This window comes from Meles meles, unplaced genomic scaffold (genome assembly GCF_922984935.1).
Source record: "Meles meles unplaced genomic scaffold, mMelMel3.1 paternal haplotype, whole genome shotgun sequence".
NCBI lineage: Eukaryota > Metazoa > Chordata > Mammalia > Carnivora > Mustelidae > Meles > Meles meles.
This window is the reverse complement of record NW_025721166.1, coordinates 146,058-153,785: the sequence shown is the minus strand read 5'-3', so window position 1 is coordinate 153,785 and position 7,728 is coordinate 146,058.

Sequence of the window (7,728 nt, the reverse complement as noted above, 5' to 3'; positions counted from 1 at the left end):
GGCTTTCTCTGTTGTTCTTTCTCCAGATCCTTTAAGTGTAGGGTTAGGTTGTGTATTTGAGACCTTTCTTGTTTCCTGAGAAAGTCTCGTACCGCTATATATTTTCCTCTCAGGACTGCCTTTGTTGTGTCCCACAAATTTTGAGCTGTTGTGTTTTCATTAACATTTGTTTCCATGAATTTTTTCAATTCTTCTTTAATTTCCTGGTTGACCCATTCATTCTTTAGAAGGATGCTGTTTAGTCTCCATGTATTTGGGTTCTTTCCAAATTTCCTCTTGTGATTGAATTCTAGAATCAGAGAATTGTTGTCCGAAAACATGCAGGGAATGATCCCAATCTTTTGATACCAGTTGAGACCTGATTTATGACCGAGGATGTGATCTATTCTGGAGAATGTTCCATATGCACTAGAGAAGAATGTGTATTTGGTTGCTTTGAGAAGGAGTGTTCTGAATATATCTGTGATGTCCATCTGGTCCAGTGTGTCATTTAAGGCCTTTATTTCCTTGCTGATCTTTTGCTTGGATGATCTGTCCATTTCAGTGAAGGGAGTGTTAAAGTCCCCTACTATTGTTTTATTGCTGATGTGTTTCTTTGATTTTGTTATTAATTGGTTTATGTAGTTGGCTGCTCCCATGTTAGGGCCACAGATATTTAAAATTATAGGATCCTCTTGTTGGACAGACCATTTGAGTATGATATAGTGTGCTTCCTCATCTCTTATTATAGTTTTTGGCTTAAAATCTAATTGATCTGATATAAGGACTGCCACCGCAGGTTTCTTCTGATGTCCATTAGCATGGTAAATTGTCTTCCATTTCCTCACGTTAAATCTGGAGGTATCTTCGGGTCTAAAATGAGTTACTTATAGGCAGCATATTGATGGGTTTTGGTTTTTTTATCCATTCTGATACCCTGTGTCTTTTGATTGGGGCATTTAGCCCATTAACATTCAGGGTAACTATTGAGAGAGATTAATTTAGTGCCGTTGTATTGCCTGTAAGGTGACTGTTACTGTATATTGTCTCTGTACCTTTCTGATCTACTACTTTTAGGCTCTCTCTTTGCTTAGAGGACCCCTTTCAATATTTCCTATAAAGCTGGTTTGGTGTTTGCAAATTCTGTCAGTTTTTGTTTGTCCTGGTACTTTTTATCTCTCCTTCTATTTTCAATGATAGCCTAGATGGGTATAGTATTCTTGGCTGCATATTTTTCTCAATTAGTGCTCTGAATATATCATGCCAGTTCTTTCTGTCCTGCCAGGCTTCTGTGGAAAAGTCCACTGCCAATCTAATATTTTTTACCATTGTATGTTATAGACTTCTTTTCCCGGGATGTTTTCAGGATTTTCTCTTTGTCACTAGGACTTTTAAATTTTATTATTAGGTGATGGCGTGTGGACCTATTCTTATTCATTTTGAGTGGGGTTCTCTGCACCTCCTGGATTTTGATGCTTGTTCCCTTTGACACATTAGGGAAATTCTCTACAATAATTCTCTCCAATATACCTTCTGTTCTCCTCTCTCCTTTGTCTTCTCCTGAAATCCCAATTATTCTTGTCATTTCGTATTATGGTTTCACTTATCTCTTGAATTCTACCCTGGTGATCCAGTATTTGTTTGTCTCTCTTTTGCTCAGCTTCTTTATCCTTTGTCATTTGGTCTACTATATCACTAATTTTTTCTTCTGCTTCATTTATCCTAATAGTAAGGGACTCCATTTTTATTGCACCTCATTAATAGCTTTTTAAATTTCAACTTGGTTAGATTTCAGAACTTTTATTTCTCCAGAAAGGGCTGTTATCTCTCTGGAGAGAGATTCTCTAAGATCTTCCATGCCTTTTTTGAGCCTGACTAGAACCTTGAGAATCACCATTCTGAACTCTAGATCTGACATATTACCAATGTCTGTTTTGGTTAGGTCCTAGCCTTCAGTACTGCTGCTTGTTCTTTTTTTTTTTTTTTTTTCGGTGTGTTTTTCTGCTTTGTCCCTTTGCCCAGATAAGAAAATATGAAGAAGTAAATAAAATACTAAAAGTGTTGCAAAGACCCCAGGAAAATGTGCTTTAACTAATCAGAAGAGACACCAAATCATGGGGGGGAGAAAGGGGACAAAAAGAAGTTCAGAAAAAAGGGGGAGTCAAGATGGCATGGAAGTAGAAAGAGTCACCGTTTCAACCTGTACCCTAAAGTGAGCTGATTACCTACCAAAGAACTCTGATCACCCATGAAATCAGACTGATATCAGAATTATACGCATCTGGATCTCTACAGGAGCAGAAGACGCCAGTGGGCAGGGAAAGCAGAGTGGGAACGTCGGACTGATATCAGAAGATAAACAAAAGGGGGAGGGAGCCACCAGAGGTGAACGATTGGAATGTGATACCCCACATGAAAGTGCCCTGCATCTGGGGACCAGCATTAGCTTGGAGTCTGGTTGAAAGCACTCAAAAAAAAAAAAAAGCAAAGGATCATGGGGGTAAATTGGGGGAATTTGGGCAGTTAAGGACAGGGGCTTAAGTCCCCAGAGCCAGGACAGACTCCCCTGGCACTGAGCCAGAGAGAGAATGTGGCAGAGAAACCAGGCCTTGGTCCCTGAGGCACCAGCGCACCTGAGTGGCCAGCGCACCTGAGATCACATGGGGTCCAGCTCCCATGAGGTCCTGGAGCCTCACCAGAAGGCAATCCTGAAAAGCGCATGTCCCACACCCTCCTCTGAGAGAGGTGCTCACAGGTGCTAGCGAGGAGTTCTGGCACCCAGAAAAAACAGGCATTCCCAGCCTGGGCCAGCGGGAAAATCTCAGTGTGCGATTGCTGCTTGGAACCAATCTGGCAGTCTGGAGCTGCCCAGACAGCTGATGCTGCCCTGGTATTGGGTACAAGGAGGAATTCCTGCAACCCCAGGGACCGTGAGTCAGAACCTACTCTGCCAGCAGCTCTGCAGAGCGTTCTGAGGCTTCTCTCTAAGAGGGAGGTCGGGGTGCAGTTTGCTCTCCTCTAAACCTCCCAAAACCATCAAAAGCTGTCAAAGCGAGAGAAAAGAGATGAACAAATATAAAAACCTCCAGAGAACAAAAGTCTGAAAAAAACGGTTTCCTCAGAGACCACCCCCTTGAGGGGGCAGGAGGACCTAACTCAGAGAATATCATTGACTGAAAAACCACGTGGCAGGCCCTTCCCCCAGAAAACCAACCAGGAAGGAAGAAAAAAAAAAAAAAAGAAGATGACAAGAGAACAACCACCACTACTTCATAAATACAACTTTTATTTTTAACTCTTTAACACTATTCTGGTTTATTTTTTTATACATGTAGATAATTTTAACCTATTTACCATCACAGTGAGATTTACAGTACATCAAACTCCTTAATAACCATCTAACCTGAAATTTTTGACACATACACCTGTGTTTTATTTTGCTTTTCTTTTTTAATTTTTTTTAAATTTTAGTTTAGTTTAGTCTAGTTTATACTTTTTAATTTTTATTTTCTAATATACATATAGAGTTAAACTTCAAGGTATTCCCCTTTCCCCAATCAATGCTACCCCTATAGGCAAACCAATTTTTATTCCCCCTGTATCTTAGGAAAGTTGAGTCCCTTAACAAAAACATCAAGATATATCAAGGAAGAATCAAAATAACCTTCCTTGTCCACACTGAGAATTTATAACCACTCTTCCATCTTTTCCTTTCACCAGTGTTTCTGTGTATTTGTGTTTGTCCTGATAGCATATAAATCTTATACTTGGAGTTCTTTTTGATGATGTTCTTCCTTTTTTTGCTTTTATATATATAGTTTTTTCTCTTTTCATATACTTTTATCAGTCATTTTGTTTGTCTGTTTTTGTATGTATACTTCATAAATTCTACCTTGAAGCCCATTTGGGCTGAGCCTTCTCTTTTATCTTCCCTTTTTTCCTGTCTCTCTCTCTCTCTTTTCTTTTTTTTTCTCTATTTCTTTTTTTTCTTTTTTCTCTCATTTGGGTGGGGAATCCTGATTGAACAGAAGCGTTCCAGGGTGCACCTTGACTGCACCACAATCGATACATCCAGCTGCATCTGTTCAGTCATCTCTTACCGAAATGACTAGGAGGAGGAATGCCCAACAGAAGAAAAATACAGAGGATGGACCTTCTGCAACAGAACTAATGGCTATTGACATAGACAATATGTCAGAAAAGGAATTCAGGCTAACAATTATCCAGGCAATAGCTAGGTTGGAGAAAGCCATGGGTGACCAAAGAGAATTGATTAGGGCAGAACTGAAAGCCACCAGGGATGATGTTCACAATGTTAGGGCAGAACTGAAAGCCACCAGGGATGATGTTCACAATGCTCTCCATGAGTTCCAATATATTCTAAATTCCCTAAAATCTAGGGTAACTGAGACAGAAGATAGAATTAGTGATCTGGAGGAAAACAGACAGAGATAAAGTATCAGGAGGAAGCCTGGAACAAACAGCTCAGAAGCCACAGAAACAGAATCAGGGAAATAAATGATGCCATGAAACATTCCAACGTCAGAATTATTGGAATCCCTAAAGGGGAGGAAAAAGACAGAAGTCTAGAAGATATAGTGGAAGAAGTTGTCTATGAAAATTTTCCTATCTCACGAATGGAAACAACGATCATGTACTAGAGGCAGAGCAGTTTCCCCTCAAGATTTTAGATTCTTGATAGTCCTCGCTACACCTGATAGTTAGAATGAAGAATTATAATTCTAGACAGACCCTCTTAAAACCAGCTAGGACAAAGAAGCTCCTTACATACAGAGGAAAGCCCATTAGAATAACGTCAACCTGCCCACAGATACCTTGCAAACCAGTAAAGGCTGGCAAAATGTATACAGAGTACTAAATGAGAAGAATATGCAGTCAAGAATACTTTATCCAGCAAGACTGACATTCAAAATGGATGGAGAGATAAAGAGTTTCCAAGACCAGCAAGGCTTAAAAGACTATGCAACCTCCACGCCACAGTGCAGGAAATATTAAGGGGGGTCTATAAAAGAGAAAAAATCCTAAGAATATCATTGAACAGAAATATAGAGACAATCTACAGAAAGAAATACTTCAAAGGTAACACGATGTCAATAAAAACGTATCTATCAATAATCATTCTCAATGTGAATGGCATAAATGCACCCATAAAATAACACAGGTTTGCAGATTGGATAACACGACATGACCCATTTATATGTTGTCTACAAGAGACCCATTTTGAACCTAAAGGTACAACCAGACTGTAAGGGAAGGGATGGAGAAGCATCTTTCATGCCAATGGGCCTCAAAAGAAGGCTGTGGTAGATTCTCATATCAGATAAATTAGATTTTAAACTAAAGACTGTAGTCAGAGATACAGAAGGACACTACATAATTCTTACAAGGACTATACACCAAGGTGTTCCAACAATTGTAATATCTACAGCCCCAATGTGGGAGAAGCCAATTACATAAGAAAACTATTAATCGAGATAAAGAGTCATATTGATATGAATACATTAATAATAGGAGATCTTATCACACCTCTTTCAGTAATAGACAGATCATTGAAGCAGAAAATCAATACAGAAATAAGAGCATTGAATGAAACATTGGATCAGATGGACCTCATAGACATATACAGAACATTGCCCTCTAAAACAACAGAATACTCATTCTTCTCAAGTGCACATGGAACCTTCTCCAGAATAGACCACATACTGGGTCACAAAGCAGGACTCAACCGATACCAAAAGACTGACATTATTTCCTGCATATTCTCAGATCACAATGCTTTGAAACTGGAACTCAATCACAAGGAAAAGTTCAGAAGGAACTCAAACACCTGGAAGCTAAAGACCACCTTGCTTAAGAAAGCTTGGATCAACCAGGAGATCAAAGATGAACTTAAACAATTCATGGAAACCAATGAGAATGAAGAAGAGAGAAGAACCACATAGTCCTCTCAATTGATGCAGAAAAAACATTTGACAAAATCCAGCATCCATTCCTGATTAAAACGCTTCAAAGTATAGGGATAGAGGGAACATTCCTGAACTTCATAATATCCATCTATGAAAGACCCAGATCAAATATTTTCCTCAATGGGAAAAAGCTTTCAACCTTCCCGTTGAGATCAGGAACATGACAAGGATACCCACGCTCACCACTCTTGTTCAACATAGAATTTGAAGTCCTAGCAATGGCAATCAGACAACAAAGAGAAATAAAGGGGATCCAAATTGGCAAGGAAGAAGTCAAACTCTCTCTCTTCGCAGACGACATGATTCTTTATATGGAAAACCCCAAAGACTCCACCCCCAAACTACTAGAACTCATACAGCAATTCAGTAACGTGGCAAGATACAAAGTCAACAGACAGAAATAAGGGTCTTTCTTATACACTAACAATGATAATACATAAAGGGAAATTAGAGAATCAATTCCATTTACTCTATCACCGAGAACCATAAGATACCTGGGAATAAACCTGTCCAAAGAAGTAAGAGATCTGTACTCAAGGAACTACAGAAGACTCATGAAAGAAATTGAAGAAGACACAAAAAGATGGAAGACCATTCCATGCTCTTGGATTGGAAGAATAATCATTGTTAAAATGTCTATACCGCCTAGAGAAATCTATACTTTTAATTCCATTCCGATCAAAAATCCACTGGTATTTTTCAAAGAGCTGGAAATAATAACCCTAAAATTTTTAGGGAATCAGAAGAGAACCTAAATTGCTAAGGAAATGTTGAAAAACAAAAACCAAACTGGTGCCATCACGTTACCTGATTTCAAGCTTTACTACAAAGCTGTGATCACCAAGACAGTGTGGTACTGGCATAAAAACAGACACATATAACAGTGGAACAAAGTAGAGAGCACAGATATGGACCCTGAACTCTATGGCCAAATAATCTTTGACAAAACAGGAAAAATATACAGTGGAAAAAAGTCTCTTCAATAAATGGTGCTTGGAAAACTGGACAGCGATATGTAGAAGAATGAAACTCGACCATTCTCTTACACCATACACAAAGATAAACTCGAAATGGATAAAAGACCTCAATGTGAGAAAGGAATCTATCAGAATCCTAGAGGAGAACATAGGCAGTAACCTCTTCGATATCAGCCACAGCAACTTCTTTCAAGGTATGTCTCCGAAGGCAATGAAAACAAAAGTGAAAATGAACTTTTGGGACTTCATCAAGATCAATAGCTTCTTCACAGCAAAGGAAACAGTCAACAAAATAAAAAGGCAACCCACGGAATGGTAGAAGATATTGCAAATGACAGTACAGACAAAAGGTTGATATCCAGGATCTATAAAGAACTCCTCAAACTCAACACACACAAAACAGATAATCCGATCAACAAATGGGCAGAAGATATGAACAGACACTTCTCCAATGAAGACATGCAAATGGCTATCAGACACATGAAAAATGCTCATCCTCAGTAGCCATCAGGGAGATTCAAATTAAAACCACAGTGAGATATCACCTCACACCAGTTAGAATGGCCAAATTATCAATCTGGAAACAACGTGTGTTGGAGAGAATGTGGAGAAAGGGGAACCCTCTTCCACTGTGGGTGGGAATGCAAGTAGGTGCAGCCACTTTGGAGAACAGTGTGGAGATTCCTCAAGAAATTAAAAATAGAGCTTCCCGGGATGCCTGGGTGGCTCAGTTGGTTGGGCGGCTGCCTTCGGCTCAGGTCATGATCCTAGCGTCCTGGGATTGA